At 38.7% G+C, this 18,607-nt stretch overlaps 1 protein-coding gene across 1 annotated transcript in view; it reads right to left on the bottom strand.

Annotated features, from left to right (window-relative positions):
* LOC150075740 (uncharacterized) overlaps window positions 1–18,607 on the bottom strand; it is a 311,310-nt gene that overhangs the window by 159,836 nt on the left and 132,867 nt on the right. The gene's annotated exons all lie outside the window — the stretch shown is intronic.

The raw sequence follows: 18,607 nt of genomic DNA, 5'->3' as shown, positions 1-18,607 counted from the left end.
GGGATCAATCTTACAAAGTGATGGATCATCCCAAGCAGAGGTCAATAATTGCAGATGGCAGAAAGGCTATCAGCATGTTAAATTCTGTTCTATGGAGCAGAAATATTCTAAATAAAACAAAGAAACTTATATTTCAAATGGAAACCTGGACGTTGAATAGGTGAGGGGAAAACAAATTGCTCTCCGCAGAAATGGATTTTTGGAGACGCTCAGCAAGAACTTCTAGAAGAGACAGAAAATGGAATGAAGACATGAGAGAAAATGGAAGTGAAAAAGAACATTATTGGCACTATCAAAGAAAAGCATTTAACATGGTATGGACATGTAAAAATGGATGAAAGAAACCAGATATCCAAAGGCTATCCTGGAAAAAGGAGAAGAGGAAAACCTAGGAGGACATGGATGGATGGAGTACGGGAGTGCATGACAGCCCGAGGTTTAATTGACCAAGACACCTTGAACTGTACTTTATGGCGGGAAAAAATTCCTACCAAAAAATAACTTGTCAGCTGAGGAAACCCATTGTAAATGGAAACACTCCTCTTGAAGAAGATTTATTTATTAATACTGAAAAAAATGTAACATCCAATTAGGTACAAATTAATGTGACTTTTGCTGCTGAACTTCTTGAGCGAGTCTCTCAATTCAGGCGAGTATGCCGTAATTTTCATCTTTAACATGCTAAGAGACTCACATTGTTCAGACAGTTTATTTTTAATATAGTTCATGTTCAAAAATATTTGCCCGCAGAAATATGTCAAACCAAAAATTGAGAGAAGTTCAATTGCAAATATTTTCAAATTTATATACTTGTCCGGTAAGAGGAAGATATAATTTGGTCTTGCTTTTTCAACTCATCTATCGCTGTCCATTTGTGTAGAATTGCAAGGGCAACCTTTTGCTTTTCTAAATCCTCAATTTCAGTTTTAAGGCATTTTAGTCTTGCACTCCACATGTCCTTGATTTTTAAGTCCTCTTTAACTCCATTTGAAATTGTGCTTCACATGGGCTAAAAGTTAAAGAGCTGCAGGTTGCTGACCCCTGTTATACAACATCAGGGCAAAAAAAAAACACTTTCTGAAATATGATATATCCAGAAGGTATGAGTATATTGTGTTACAGACATGAGCTAACATTTTAATTATTTCAAATTTGAAATTCTAGATAATTATACATAGGGAGAATCTGACATTTCATTAGGGATGAGCATATATGACAGGTAATTGTAGTTATTTGCATTCCAATAATTCAGCTTTTTTTTTTTTTTTTGTCATGTGGTAAATATTGGTCTGGAGATTCATTATTAATTCTTGAAGGTGGGGTGTAGATTGGGTGTTTATTTTATTACTGGATAAGAAGTTATGTTACAATGAAACACCAAGGTGTCTCTCTAAGTTTGCAAATGTAGTTCTGTCAATTGTGTTCTAAATATGAATAAAACAATCATACAATAGAGTCATCCAGTTTTTGGAAAGAATGAATATGCAGATATTTAAGGGAATGACAATGTCAAGTTCACATCATGTTTTTAAGTGGGATTAAGGATTTGCAGAAAGCAGAATGGAAGTGACAGACTGCTCATCAAACTTCAAAATGGATGAAGTGGAAAGCATCAAAAATTTGCTCAATGAGACCAATGTTTCACAGTCAGAATGATGGCAGCTATGAACAAATAACAAAGGTACTGTTAGGCTAACTGCAACTGAAAAACTCAGTGTGAGAAAGATAAGTATTGAGATGGTCCCAAAGGACATGCAAGAAAAACATACAGAAAGGTTTATTTGTTTCTGGTGAACCTACTGAATAGTCAGAGAGGATCAAAAAGAAAGGAGAACATGGGTTTATTTTGATATAATCCTATTTCCAAGACAAAATTTCAATAAAAAGAATTCATTTTGCATTAATATACAGAGTGAGTTGTAAGGAATGTGCATAACTTTAACATGTGATTTCTGAGGTCAAGTTCAGAAAAAATGCTGTATAAACATAGTTCTATCTCACTGTCCTTTTAAAGTTTTTTTTTTTTTTTTTTTTTCATGTAAATCCCAAACACGAGAGGTATTAGAACCTCTAATACTTAGTACCGTGAGGTTGAGAAGGTTGGGAGGTTGAGAAGACGAAAGAAGATATTTGTTGACATTGGACTTGAACTTCTGTAGACTGTAATTTTCAGGAATAGAGGAAAGTTGTTCCAGAAAATGGCAGTTGAATGAATAAACGAGGAAGATGAAAAGTTGGTTCTGTGAGTTTGAAGTTGGACAGTAAATGGATGTTGGCTGGTGGCTGCTGCACATGTTCGGACTGTTTTGAAAGAGAGAGCGGGAATTATAGAAGCCAATTCAGAAGAACAGTGCCCATGGAAGTAGTAGTAGTAGTGGCATGTGATACAAGAAAGCAAGTGTATGAGCTTATGCAGCATCAGCCAAAAAAAAAAAAAAAAAAAAAATCACACCATTCCCTCCAGATGCCTGTCCAGTTCCTCCTTAAATTTATTCAACCTATCAACTTCCACAACAACAGATGGAAGTTTGTTCCAACAATTAACCACCCGCTGGCTAAAGGCAAATTTCCGCACATCTATTCTACATCTGTCTTTTCTTAATTTGAATTTATGCCCCCTTAGGTTCGTAATCTGAACAAGTGGAAGGATCCCATCAGAATTCAGCGTGCTCAACCCATTCAAGGCCTTATACACCTAACTGCCCTCTTCTGAATGGAATGAAGAAGCCTGAGAGAGGTTTTGGGGTCACCATCCCAGATGTGGGAACAATATTCCATGGTAGGGCAGATTTGCGATTTATACAGAGTGAACAACTGTTTGGAAGAAAAGTAACGCTGAGAGCGAAAGAGAAAAACAAGTTTTCTAGATGCAGAGAAAGCAATATTTGTAATGTGCTTGTGCCAAGAGAGTTTAGAAGTCAGGGTAATTCCCAAAAGACATATCATTGTGCCTAGAAATCAGTGTCACCAAAGATAAGCATAGGAACAGAAGAATCCTTTTTGCAAGGTATAAGACAAGATCGGTATATGAAGATCGGCATTTAAGGAATTGGTAGCAGATTTTCGAGAAGCTGAAGCTGATTGAGCAAGGCAAGGTTTCTCAAAATGTTAAGTGGAATGCAATGTGCTATTATCGACAAAACTATGGATAGGATTTCCAGTCAACAGAAGATCATTAATATTAATACAAGAGAAAAAGAGTGGGGGAAAGAACTGAACCTTGGGGGAACACCAGCATTAGTGGAGAAGTTAGAAGACAGACAGCCATTTACCATCACCCTCAGTTAGCAATCAGAGAGAAAACTGGATAACCAATTACAAAAAACAGTTGGCAAACCATAAGATGGAAGCGTGTTTAGAAGACCTTTATGCCAAACATGATCGAAAGCCTTTGAGATGTCAAGAGCAAATACTTGTGTTTCACTGAACCTTTCCATTGAATTAGTCCATAAATGGGTAACATAAGCCAGAATATCACCAGTGGATTGACACTGACTGAATCCATACTGGCGATTGTTGATCCAAATCAAGGTTTCTATGTAGTTTAAGAGCTGGCGGTTAATTGATTTCTCCATTACTTTAGAAAGAGTAGAAGTAATTGCAATGGGACGATAATTAGATGGGAGGGATTTGTCACCCTTTTTAGGAACTGGCCGGATGTGAGCAAATTTCCAAGCAGAAGGAAAAACACCTTTGGAATAAGAAAGTGAAAAAAGGCGGCAAAGAATAGGAGTAAGTTCAGGAGCACAGGTTTTGAGAACAAGTGGAGAAATACCATCGGGACCTGGAGCTTTCTTAGCATCAAGATTCGTCAAAATCCTTCTGACATCCTTTTGACGGAAGACCACAGGAGGCATTGAATGGAGTGTGTTGGGAATGGTGGGAGGTGTTTTACCAAGATCATTAATACAGGAGTTCGAAGAAAAATGGGATGCTAGAAGGTCAGCTTTATCCTTGGCTGAAGTGAAAACAGAACCATCTGGTTTGGACAGAGGTGGGAGCAGAGATGGGCAAAAGTTGCGGCCAACAGCTTTGGCAAGAGACCAGAATGCTCGGCTACCATTTGGGCAAGAAGCAAGTTTTCTACTCTTAGATTGTTCAAACTCTGGTTTGGACTGATTAATAACTGCTTAACAATTGTTGCGAGCTTTGGTGTAGGGAGAAAATGAAACTGAAGAATTGGAAACAAGCCAATTATGATATGCAACATTCTTCTCTTGAACAGCCTTAGCACATTTATTGGAAAACTAAGGTTTAGATAAAGGACGAGATTTTAAAGTGGAGTGTGGGATAAAGGATTCCATTCCTGCAAGAATAATTTCACTGACACGATCTGAGCAAACGTTGACACCAGAAGTTTTGAAATAGTAATCCGACCAAGGAAAAGAAGAAAAGAAATCTTGCAGGTCATTCCATTTTGCATTCTTTTAATGCCAAGCAACATGAGGTTGGGAATAAGCATGAGATAAAGGCTCCATTGGAGAAGAGACAATCACCAAGTTGTGATCTGAAGTGCCTAAAGGACCACTGACTTCAACAGTGTACCGTATTTTCCAGCTTATAAGATGCGGTTTTTTTCGTGAAGAAATACTCGGAAAATCACCCTGCGTCTTATATGGTCAATGTCAGATTAGGCCTAAAGACTACCGGCAATGCATTTTCGATGACGCAGTGCCGGTAAACTGAGTTCTGAAAACTTCCCTTTGAAATTCACACCAATTTTACTTAAGATTTATCTACTGAAATATATTTTTAACAATTATCAGTGGTTACAATCTATGGCAACAATACAAACCAGTAATCCTTTTTTTGTGAAAAATTTGTTGAAATCTGCGCGATATGAATCTCACAATCGGACGTAAGTAAAAACTTGTTTCATTTTCCCATGTGTTTGCTTCCTCTATAATCTCGCGCTTTTATGGTATTCCTCTATGATCTCGTGCTTTTATGGTATGGCGGGCTAATTAGACTCGATCGGGATTTTTCAATTCCAACTGTCTTTTACAAAGAGAAAGTGACGCCCGTATTTGACTTAGGGTGAGTAAGAATTTGTTACGTTACTTCTGTCAGCTTTTCTCAGAAACAAACATTTCATTATTGGTTGAACATTTACCCAAGCGTATACCATTATTTTGAGAAAAATATATTATCTTATTTAATTTTATTATTGTTATTTTCTTTATCAATAATAGGACAACCCCGTTATGATGGAGTTGTTGAGAAGGCATTGCTACACAATTGCCTTTAAATTACAAGTAATAGAATTTGCAAAGCAATATGGGAACCATACTGCTGAAAGACATTTTGGACCACTTCCTACCGAGAAAATGGTATGTGCCTGGCGAAAGCAAAAGAAGAAACTTCGACAAGCAATAAAGTCAAAACATAACCTTTGCAAGCAAAAAGCTAGATGGGAGGAACTAGAGAATGAGTTGAAGACGTGGGTTACAGATCAGAGGAGCCAAGGTATTGTGGTAATGACTAAAAATACCATTTCTGAAGTTAAATAGAGGGCAGCTGCAAGAGGGCATGATGACTTTACAGGTGCTATAGGCTGGTGCTATAGATTTATGAAGAGAGACTGATTAGCGATGCAAACAAGAACAAAAATAGCACAGAAAATGCCTGAAGAGTACGAAAACAAAATTATTGATTTTCACCGACATAATATCGAAGTCAGAAAAGAAAATGACTTTGAACTTAGTCAAATTGCAAATATGGATGAAGTTCCATTGACATTTGATGTTCCCTCTAATAAGACAGTTGATTTTAAGGGTGCTAAATCTGTGACCATTAAAACTTCCGGCAATGAGAAATCCCATTTTACAGCAGTGCTGACATGTTGTGCTGATGGTACCAAGTTACCACCATTACTAATATTTAAAAGGAAAACAATGCCGAAAGAAAGCATTCCAGCAACAGTTTTTATTCAAGTTCACCCCCAAAGGATGGATGGATGAGCATGAGGTTTTGGCTGGAAAAGGTGTGGTCACGCCGTCCTGGTGGATGTCGCTTCTCGTGTGGGATCAGTTCCGGTCTCACCTAACTAATTATACTAAGATAAGATTAAAAAGTTTAAACACGCAAATGGCTGTAATTCCTGGAGGGTTAACGCAAATTGCAACCCCTGGATGTATCAATAAATAAGTCTTTCAAGGACTACATGCGTGAAGAATGGAATAAATGGATGATGCTTCCACAGCATGAACTAACATCAACAGGGCACATCAAAAGACCTACCATTGTACAGGTTTGCCAGTGGGTCAAAAATGATTGGAATGAAATTAAAATGGAGACAATAGTACGGTCGTTTAAGAAGTGTGGCATAACCAATGCTCTTGACGGCACGGCAGACAACCTTTTATATGAGGAAACAGATTCATCTGACTCAGAGATCGCCCATAACATGGACGATGGTGACATTGAATATCTTGAATATTATGATGATTTCATTAAGAACAAAAAATATTTTTAAAAATTTCTTGTGTTTTATGAATTGAATAAAAACTCCATGTTGTAAGTCCATTTAATAAAAAAATTTTAAAAAATAAATGTAACTCCATTTAATTTATTTTTAATACGTACCCCCTGATTACGTCCCGTATCATGCCATCTCGCCATATTTGTTTACATCAGTCGGTAAAAGATCACTTCTTAGTTTCACCGTAAACAGTATCGAAGGATAATAGAAGGGTTATTATTTTTTCGAAAACATGTGGCCTGTATGCCCGTGCGTCTTATAAGCCGGAAAATACGGTACTTAGAAGGGTTGTTTGTGAGAAAAAGATCAAGTGTGTTGGCTGTATGATTAGGATTGTCCGTTATTCTTGTAGGTAAATGAACAATCTGTGCAAGGTCATTAGTAATTGCAAAAGCCTCAGCATCTCGACCAGCTGGGTCGGTGTGACTAGAAAACGGAAGCCAGCTGGAGTTGTGAACATTAAAATCACCAAGGAAAATTACCTCCCTGTTAGGAAAGTTGGACTGGAGAAAGTCAAGTTGCAAAGAGAGGAAGTCAAAGAACTCCAAGTGATTAGTGGAGTTGGGAGAACGGTAGAGACAACAAATGAATTTGACACAATGAGGTAGAGATTTTAAGCCAGAGAAGATCAAAGAGAGGAGATTCCAAATTGTCAAGTCTAACAGGGAATATCAGAACGGACATATGCACAAGTACCACCTTTGCGGCGAAAGGAATCATACAGCAAAAAATTTGGGTACCTGAGATGAGCAGTAGTTGAATCAACTGATAACTGAGATTCTGTCAGAAAAACTACATGGGGTTTGGCAGACTGCAAGTAGAAATGGACATTGTTGAGACTAGAATTGAGACCACGTATATTTGTTAAATGAATTAGGAAGTGTTTGGGAGGTTTAGATCTTTTCACAGATAAACTTGCTCTATTAGCTTGACAATTCATGGTGTATTCAATAGTAAGAAAAAGTGGACATGCTGTATGAAGTAATGAAATTTTTGGATATGGCGTAACCATGGTAAGAATATACCAAGATCCTTGATATAACATGGCCTCGATAATGCTCCCCGCATACACACTACTCGGACTCTCTCCAGTCACTATCTGGCAGAGTAGAGGTAGCAAGATTATACACTAGCAGATGTGGAATCCTCCTACAGAGTTACCAATAGGTTCGGTCCAGTGTACTAATTAGCGTCTGGCCTGGGAACACCGTTTTAGAGCTGTACCCTCGAAATGTAAGGAATATTGGATCTTGCCATGATGTTCATCATAACCTGAAAAGTCATCAATCAATCATACTGCATGATGGAAGAGATGGGGAAGGGTTGACCAGAACTTAGCTCTAGAGACTAAACATAGGTTCCACCACTTTAAGAATCCAATAAGCAAAGTGGTGCTATTGCACCGGTTGATGAGAGTCATCTACCACCTAGTACTGCCTGGTAACAGAGAGGGGCGGCATTCCTCCAAGTGGTGTGGTCACGACACCTCGACCCCTGCTTACATTGGTTCACACCTGGGTGATCACCCACCATGTACTTGTGCATGGAGGTTATACCCAGGATCACTAACAGTCCCACCATCGTGAAGGTGCAAACAGAGGATTTGGCTCTCACAGACCACCCAGACTTTGACGAAATTGGGTCCATTTGACTTGAGTGTCACCTGAATATCGGTTCCATCAGCGTTTTAGACTCCCAGGTAGCAAGTACAGGTTGTCTGGCATATCTGAGAGAATGTCTGTGACAACCTCAAGGACCAAAGTACACTCAGTTCTGCTATAATGCGGTACATGTGTTCCAAAAAATCTCTGCATTATGGTATTTCACACATTAAAAACAACAGGGCTTATGGGGATTGGGGCAGAGAACAAAAAAAAAAAAAAAAAAAAGTTCAGTCTGGTAAGCAAAACACTAAAAACAGTTAGAACCCAATAAAATTGCTCACACAGGTTAGCATTAGCATTAGTAGAGGCATTTGATGCAAGAAAGCAAGCTTATGCAGCATCAGCCAAAAAAAAAAAAAAAATAAATAAATAAATAAAAAATAACCACTTCTACTTCATCCCTCTGTTCGTTCGAAATTCCTGTCCAGCTGAGCCTTAAACTTATTTAGGCTATCAACTTCCACGACAAGGGATGCAAGTCTGTTCCACCAACAAACCACCCGCTGGCTAAAGGCAAATTTCCTCACGTCTGTCCTACATCTGTCTTTCCTCAATTTGATTTATGCCCTCTCAGGTGATTATTCTGAGCAAGAGGAAGAATCCCATCAGCATTGAGCATGCTCAAACCATTCAAGGCTTTATACACCTCTATCAGATCACCTCGCTGGTGCCTAGTCTCCAGACACTGTAATTTGCAAAACTTAAGCCTTTCTTCGTAAGAGCACCCCTTTGTTCTATTCACTAATCTTGTTACCCTTCTCTGTACTTGTTCCAGCAGCTCTACATCCTTCTTGAAATGAGGCCTCAAGGCCTGTATACAGTACTCTAGGTGTGGCCTGACCATTACCTTATACAAGGGAATAATCACCTCCTTATCCCTGCTAGAAAAATTCCTATATATCATTGACAATACACCATGAGCTACTCTTGCAGCCCATCTGCACTGTTCAGAGAACTTCATATCTGCCTGCACAACCACCCTCAGGTCCCTTTCATTCTCTACCACTGTCAGTGTAGTACTACAGAGTTGATACGTTGCTCTGGGGTTGCTGTTTCCCATATGTAGTACTTTACATTTGTCAATGTTAAACTTCATTTGCCACCTCTCAGCCCATCTGCTCAATCTTTCCAGATCCTGTTGCAGCAGCATAGTGTCAGTAGTGTCCTTGACAACCCTGCCAACCTTCATATCGTCTGCAAACTTGGACATTAAGCTTCATCAACATCATCAATATCATTTATAAATACAGAAAACAATAATGGACCCAATACTGAACCCTGAGGGACTCCACTAATAACATTAGTCCACGATGAGCAGTGTCCATTGATTATCACTCTCTCTCTTCTCACCCCTTTATCCATAGCAGCAATTTACCTCCAATGCCACACTGCTCCAATTTGTGCAGCAGTCTTCCATGTGCAACAGTATCAAAAGCCTTTCTAAGATCCAAGTATATAATATCAAAGTTATTCCCTGCATCCAGTTCTTTTGTGACTGCATCATAGTATATAATCAAATTGGTCAGGCAAGACTTCCCCTTAACAAAACCATGCTGTGTCCGAGCTATAACTGAAGTCTTGTCTAGATGATCCTGCAGTGCTTCTTTAACCAGTGCCTCCATTAATTTTCCGGGAACAGAAGTTAAACTCACAGGTCTATAATTACTTGTGTCAGCCTTTGATCCTCCTCTGTGAATTGGGGTCACATTTGCACATCTCCAGTCTATGGGTACCTCCCCTGAGTCCAAGGAAGCTCTCATACTTATGGCTAAGGGTTTGCTTACTTCCTTTGCTGCCTCCTTTAATATAACTGGATAGATCCCATCCACCCCAGGTGCCTTTCTTGTGTTTACCTTCAACAATTTCTCCACCACTTTACTCTCAGTTATTACAAGATTATCTAGCTTACTGCCAGAGTTGAATACACCTCTGGCATTACCCTCGCTGAATAACTCCTCATGTGTGAATGTCGATGCAAAATATTCATTTAGTTTGTTAGCTACCTGAGCAGGATCATCAACAGTTGATCCATCGATATCAAGTGGACCAATCTGATTCATCCCCTTCCTTCTAGAGTTTACATAAGTAAAGAACTCTTTGCTGTTTTTCTTTGCATCCCTTGCCAAAGATTTCTCGTAATCTGCCTTCGCCTGCCTAACCTCCTTTGTAACTTGGTTACAGATCAACTTGTATCTATCATAGGTTTCTGTGTCACGTGTTAATTTGTATGTATCCCATGCATTTTTCTTCTCTGCCATATGTCTTATTAGTTTATCTGACATCCATTTAGGCCTAAACCTTGAACAATATTTCTTAGTTGGTATGTAAAGCCTAGTATCTTCCAAGATAAGTTCTTTGAATGCTTCCCATTTTGAATTTGCTGTTGGTAACATCATCAGTTGGTCCCACTGTATAGAATTTAAATACTGTCTCAGTCCATCGTAGTCGCCTTTACGAAAGCAATAACCCTTCCCTTTAACCCCTAATGGTAGTTACCTCTTTGAGTAAATCCCACTTCAGCACACTGTGATCACTGCCACCTTATCTGCAGTTTCTTAATGCAAGAAGAATCACTACTGATAATCAAATCAAGAGTATTACTCCCTCTAGTTGCCTCCCGAACATGCTGATGTAGAAAACAATCATCCAATAAATCCACAAAAGCCCTGCTAGTGTGTGAGTGACCAGCCCCCAAATTCCAGTCAATATCTGGGAAATTAAAATCTCCCATTATAAGACTCTCTGATTTACTGGCCCACTCTATTTCCCTGTACAGTTTCTTATTATACTCATCAGAGTCATTAGGCCTATAACTCACTCCTACTCTCAATTTTGATCTCCCAATGCTTATGTCACACCAGGCTGACTCGACACTTGCACTGTCCAGCGATGTCGACTGGCTTCACTTCCTTGGATTTTATGTATTTCTTAACTAATAGTTAAAACATCTTAAATTTCAAATAAATAAATAAATATTACAGTAAATACAGCACTTTGGCACTTTACCTTGACAAGATATGAAAGTTTGCTTGATTGATATTTCTGTTCACCAACATTTTCTTTTTTTTATTTTTTTTTTTTGGGATTGTAAAATTTAAAACAGTAAAAAGGATGAAGCAATCAATAACGATGAACAAGGGATGCACAAATTGCACTGATGAACATGGGATGCACAAATTGCACAAGTGAGACAAGTTTCTGAAGCTTAAAAAATAGGAATGAAGAGAAGATTCTGAAAATGTATTTATGTTTTTTATATGATTGAAGATTTCATGGAAGGGGAAACATTTCATCATAATAACGTAAAAACCTACACAATTCCAGCTATCGGTATTATTACAAATGCAATAAGATAGAGTTTACTACCTGTTTATAATTAGATTGCATTAACAGAAAAGCCCAATAAACCAGGAACTACAAATTGTTTTTATTGTTTTAGGGTAGTGACCCCCAGAAATGTGCTCCTCTGCTCATGCTATTACGCCTCACGAAATTTCTGTTTGAACAGAAAAATGCAAGCTCCTGAAAACACGAGTAAGCATACAATATCATGTGTTATCTTCTGAATACAGAGAATGATAACACTATGTATCCGACCAATACAACTACAGTAAATGGGAAATATAGCTTTCACACATTTGACATTTTTTAAGCTTCGTAAACTTGCACATATTGCTGTGCAGGTCACTGCGTTCAGCTAGGTGCGGAGTTTTGCGTTCACCTGGTGAACGCAAAACTCTGCACCTAGAAGAACCAATGTACGAAATTGCACATGAGCCAATGCAAAAATCACGTTATACTCTCATTGTTCCCTAACATATCAGTCGCGTTTGAGCAAATTCGTATTGCAAAAATGCATGTTATAGCAGAACTTACAGTATATTGTAATGTGAATAATTTCTGTTCTTGTAAATTTGAGTGTAGTTTTTCAGTCATAGCAACAAACAGAATCAGACATGTGAAATTCTATTGGTGGCTAAGAGTTAAACTTTAAACTTATTTGAACTTTAACAATAACTCTAATGAACTATATTATAAACACAATCTACTCGCTCACTTTTCATTTGAGTCACATCAAGTTTAGTAAACAGCAACCATTCATGGGTGACATATACAGAGAAGTTTCATAATATGTGGGCCATACTTCGAGGATTGATCCAGAACATGAAACACAATGAAAAATAGCTTATATAAACAAGTACCAGATTCTGAATTGTTATGGAACTACAAGTAGGTTGTTTGAATTTTAAAACATGGCTATGAAGTTTTCAATGTTATATAAAAAAAAACAACAGGCAGACACATACCAAATAAAACATTTATACTAGGCATATGTTTGTTTATTCTTATTTATTTTTTAAATTATTTCAGTACTTTTATATATTTTTACTCCGTGAAAAAAAAAATAAAACTAGGCTATGATTTTCTCTCTCTGCATTACTTTTCTTATCATCATCTATGCACGCTGAAAAAAAAATCAGAAATCCACCCTAACTTTGAATATTGTTTCAACATAGGGGTGGTTTCTAATGGATGGATCCTAGGAGTTAGAAAGGTGTCCTAAAACATCTTTCTAATTCCTAGGACCCATCCATAAGAAAGCAGTCAGGTTAGGTAATTATCCCTCACTTAAACATTTGCTCCATTCTCTATCATACATATATTGGTATATGCAATGTCTGTATGATAACCCCCCCCAAACTACTTGTTGGGGGGGGTTATCAAGTTGTTTATCAGTTAGCATTAGTTGACGCATATGATGCAAGAAAGCAAGCTTATGCAGCATCACCAAAAAAAAAAAAAAAACCCTCACATTTCATCCCTCCATTCGTTCCAAATGCCTGTCCAGCTCAGTCTTAAATTTATTTAGGCTATTAGCTTCCACAACAAAATATGGAAGCCTGTTCCACCAATTAACTACCCGCTGGCTAAAGGCAAATTTCCGCACATCTATTCTACAATTATCTTCCTTCAATTTGAAACTGTGGCCCCCCTCAGGTTCTTAGTCTGAGCAGGATGAAGAATCCCATCAGCATTCAGCTTGCTCAACCCATTCAAGGCCTTATACACCTCAATCAGACCACCTCACAGGTGCCTACTCTCTCCAGGTGCTGCAATTTGCAGAACTTAAGCCTTTCGTGGTAAGAGCACCCCTTTGTTCCCCCTCACCAATCTTGTTGCCCTTCTTTGTACTCGTTCTAGCAACTCTAAATCCTTCCTAAAAATGAGGCCTCCAGACCTGTACACAGTACTCTAAGTGTGGCCTGACCATTGCCTTGTATAACAGGATTATCACCTCCCTGTCCCTGCTAGCAAATTTCCTATATATCATTGACAAGACTCCATGACCTTCTCTGGCAGCCCATCTGTACTGCTCAGCGAACTTCATATTTGGCTGCACAATTACCCCCCCAGGTCTTTTTCACTTTCCACTTCCCTGAGTGTAGTACCATCCAGTTGGTACATTTCTCTTAGGTTATTGCTACCCATATGCAATACTTTGCATTCGTCAATGTTAAACACCAGTTGCCACTTCTCAGCCCATTTTCCCAACTTATCTAGATCCAGTTGGAGTAGCATACTGTCATTACTGTCATTAACAACCCTGCCAACCTTTCTATCATCTGCAAACATGGACATTAAACCTGATATACCTTCATCAATATCACTGATAAATAAGGAAAACAACAATGGACCCAACACCGACCCCAGGGAAACTCAACTAATAACATTTGTCAATGAAGAGCAGTGTCCATTGTTACCACTCTATTGTCTCCCACTCAACCATCCCTTTACCCATTGTAGCAGCTTACCCTTGATGCCATACCTCTCCAATTTGTACAGCAGTCTTCCATATACAACAGTATCAAAAGTTTGCTGAAATCCAAGTATATGATATCAAAATTATTGTTGGCGTTCGGTTCATTTGTGACCACATCATAATATCCAATCAAATTGGTCAGACAAGACTTCCCTTTGACAAACTCATGCTGTGTCTTGACTATTACTGCAGTCTTGTCTAGATGATCCTGCAATGCTTCTTTAACCAGTGATTCCATTATTTTCCCTGGAACACAAGTTCAACTAACAGGTCTGTAGTTACTTGGGTCACCTTTTGAACCTCATTTGTGAATTGGTGATAAATTTGCACATCTCCAGTCCATGGGGATCTCCACTGAGTCCAAGAAAGCTCACACAACTATGGCTAAGGGTTTGCTTGCTGCCTTTAATATAACTGGATAGATCTTGTCCACCTCAGGTGCCTTCCTTATGTTTAACTTCAACAATTTCTCCTCTGCTTTGCTCTCAGTTATTACAAAATCACTTAGCTCCCTGTTAGCATTTGATAAACTTCTGGTACTCCCCTCATTGAACAACTCCTCATGTGTGAATGTAGATGCAAAATACTCATTCAGTTTATCAGATACCTGAGCATGATCATCAATAGTCAACCCATCTATGTTAAGTGGTACAATCTGATTCATCCCTTTCCTTCTAGAGTTTACATAAGTAAAGAACTCCTTGCTGTTTTTCTTTGCATCCTTTGCCAAATATTTCTCATAATCTGGCTTCGCCTGCCTAACCTCCTTCGTGACTTGATTAGACTAGTTTATACCTGCCATAGGCTTCTGTGTCGCCTGATACTTTATATGCATTCCATATGTTCTTCTTCTCTGCTACTAGCTGCATTAATTCATCTGACATCCATTTAGGCCTAAACCTTGAACAGTATTTCTTAGTTGGAATGAAAAGCTTAGTATCCTCCAAAATTAAGTCCCTGAAGGCTTCCCATTTAGAATTCACTGTTGGTAACATCATCATCAGTTGATCCCACTGTACAGAATTTAAAAACTGTCTGAGACCTCTGTAGTCACCTTTACAAAAGCCCTTCCCTTTATCCTTGATGGTAGTTACATCTTTAAATAATTCCCACATCAATACATTGTGATCACTGTCACCCAGTGGTTCCTTTGTCACCTAGCGGTTCCCAGATTCCTAATGCATGAAGAATCACTACTGATAATCAGATCAAGAGTATTATTCCCTCTGGCTGCCCCTCGAACATGTTGCTGTAGAAAACAGTCATCCAATAAATCCACAAAAGTCTTGCTAGTATGCGAGTGACCAACCCACAAGTTCCAGTCAATATCTGGAAAGTTAAAATCTCCCATTATAAGACATTCTGATTTACTGGCCCACTATTTTTCTGCACAATAGCTCATTATACTCATCTGATTCATTACGCCTATAATACACACACACACCTACTCTCATTTTTCCTTTCCCAGTGCTTATTTCACACCAAACAGACTTAACACTGCATTGTTCACCAGCATCAATTGGATGCACTTCCTTAGATTGTGTTTCTTGACTAACAGCATAACCCCTCCTCCCTTTCTGTCCTGTCTATCCTTTCTGTACACATTGTGCTCCCCAAATTCCAATTCTGCACTGCTTATATCTGTGTGACACCACGTCTCTGTTATTCCAACAATATCAGCCTTTGATGTCTTGACTAGCACTTCAAACTCATCAAATTTATTAAATATACTCCTAGCATTGGTGTACATAAACATGCTCCTAGCCACCCTAACACAGCCCATTTATTTACTTGTTCCACCATGACTCCCAGCAGTCCTGGAAATCTCCATTAACTTGCTTTCCAGTCTGCTGACCATTCTAATAGAAGCAGTAGAAGAATCACTTTTGCCTCTGCCTGCGGCCACTGTTAACCTTTTAGTCTGTGTATCCCTTCCCCCATGATAGCAGTTTTCTGACCCACCTAACACTGCCTTCATAGCATCAACAAATATTCTTGCACCCTTTCTATTTAAGTGTATCCCATCCCTGTAGAAGCAGTCTCTCCTGTCAACAAGCACAGACCAGGCTGAAAAAAAATTCTACTCCTTGAGCCTTGCACAATCTCTCCAGGGACGAATTGATCGACAAGGCTCTCATCATATACTCCCTCCTATTGTGTCTGGGCAGAATTGCAGACACTTTCACATTCAACCCTAACTAGCAACTTTTTTTCAACATTGACCTGTACTTGTTGAGTAAATCTGCAGATCTCTTACTCTTAATGTCATTAGTTCAAAAGGTGATACATGTACAACAGTATCACCTTTTGTGCCCTGAAAAGATGATATCTGATCTACAACGTCATCAACTTTTGCTCCTGGCAGACATACCCTGGTCCTGTTCCACCTATCCTTCTTACATAGTATATTCCTCATCTCCCTGACAATAGAGTCACCAACAATAACTAGTTCCTTTGGGACCAGCGCATTCTGCCTTGGAGACTGCCTCTGTGCCTGATGCACAGAGGCAATCTCCACGGTAGAATGTGCCAGTGCACAGGAGTGAGCTCTGTTGTTGAGCTGGGCAGATGAGAGCCTAATGGGTCCCTCACATTAATTTCTTCGAGGGAATTTACCCTACACCTCAAGCTCTCATAGACACCCATCAGAACACTGAGTTGGAGCCTAATTTCTTGACACTCCAGACACCTAGCACACACAAAGTCATCCTCCTTGGCTAGATCATGTCCTGTTTTAGAAAGGTCGGCAAAACATTTCACATTTCGCACATTTTTTTGAGACTTTGATGATTGGAGAATCGCCCCCTTCATTTCTCCCCCGAGCCACAGCACTCTCGCTAGTCTGTGATCTTTGCTTTGCAGCTCTAGTCTGCATCATGATTTCCATTTAAATACAATTTAATTAACAATGAAATTGAATAAGATTAATAATATTTTGATTAATTGATAATACTATAACAAGCTTACATATTCCTAATAAGTGCTTCGTATTACGCTATCTAGTTTTACTTTATACCTTCACTATCAGTTCGAGATATATATATATATGTTAAGCTATTTCTTATCGACTAAAATATGGCGGCTAGTTCAACAATATTTGCGCCAACACCGGAAGTCGTAACTTCCAAAAATCGCTGGTTAAATTCAAAATAAGAAGCTAATGAACACTACTAAACCTATTTAATATCTCCGTAAAACACAATATACTATGTTAAATAACGAAAAATACATTAAAAATTAAAACAATACTTATCCCTTTACAGCAGCCAAAAATCCACCGTCTGTACTGTTCTGCGATCCCAGCGCCCTCTCTCCCTTGGCTTTGCTGTTGCAGTGTATAAATATTTATACACAGCATCAGCCAAAAAAAAAAAAAAAAAAAAAAAAAAAGAAACCTTCCCATTTCACCCATCCAGTCATTCCAAATGTTTATCTAGTTTAGCCTTAAATTTATTTAAGCTATCAGCTTCCACAATAACAGATGGAAGTCTGTTCCAGCAATCAACTACCTGCTAGCTAAAGGCAAACTGCAGCACATCTATTCTACAACATTCTTTCTTCAATTTGAATCTACGCCCGATCAGGTTCATAATCTGAGCAAGTGGAAGTATCCCATCAGCATTCAGCCTGCTCAAACCATTCAAGGCCTTATACGCCTCAATCAGATCACCTTGCAGGTGCCTAGTCTCCAGATGCTGCAACTTACAGAATTTAAGCCTCTCCTGGTAAGAAAACTCCTTTGTTCCTCTCAATAATCTTGTTGCCCTTCTCTGAATTTGTTCTAGCAACTCTACATACTTCTTAAAATGAGGCCTCCAGACCTGTATACAGTACTCAAGGTGTGGCCTGATGATTGCCTTATACAAAGGGATAATCACCTCCTTGTCTCTGCTAGCAAAATTCCTATATATCATTGACAAAACTCCATGACCTGCTCTGGCAGCCCATCTGCACTGCTCAGAGAACTTCATATCTGACTGCACAATTACTCACAGGTCTTTTTCATTCTTCACCTCCCTGAGTGTAATCCCACACAGTTGGTACATTTCTCTTGGATTACTGCTACCCATATATAGTACTTTGCATTTGTCAATATTAAACTTCAGTTGCCACTTCTCAGCCCATCTACCTAACTTTTCTAGATCCTGCTGCAGTAGCATACTGTCTTTACTGTCATTAACAACCCTGCCAACCTTTGTATCATCTGCAAACTTGGACATTAAGCCTGAAATACCTTCATCAATATCACTGATAAATACATAAAACAGCAATGGGCCCAGCACCAAACTCTGGGGAACTCCAATGTACATTACATTGTGTACATTATTACCACTCTCTGCTGTCTCCACTCAACCATCCCTCTATCTATTGCAGCAACCTGCCCTTAATTGCCATACCACTCCAATTTGTACAGTATTCTTCCATGTGCAACAGTATCAAAAGCTTTCTAAAATCCAAGTATATGATATCAAAATTATTTTTTGCATCCAGTTCCTTTATGACCACATTGTAGTATCCAACCAAATTGGTCAGACAAGACTTCCCCCTTCCCTGTTAGGTATATGATGTACTCATACTAGATCAGCAAACTATTGAAAAACTTTTTACATAGTTCAACTCAGTACATGATAGATTGAAATA

This window comes from Mastigoproctus giganteus, chromosome 13, assembly GCF_048544385.1.
Source record: "Mastigoproctus giganteus isolate SK-2022 chromosome 13, ASM4854438v1, whole genome shotgun sequence".
NCBI lineage: Eukaryota > Metazoa > Arthropoda > Arachnida > Uropygi > Thelyphonidae > Mastigoproctus > Mastigoproctus giganteus.
The sequence above is the reverse complement of the archived record's forward strand: the minus strand, read 5'-3'. Positions and strand labels throughout refer to the sequence as shown.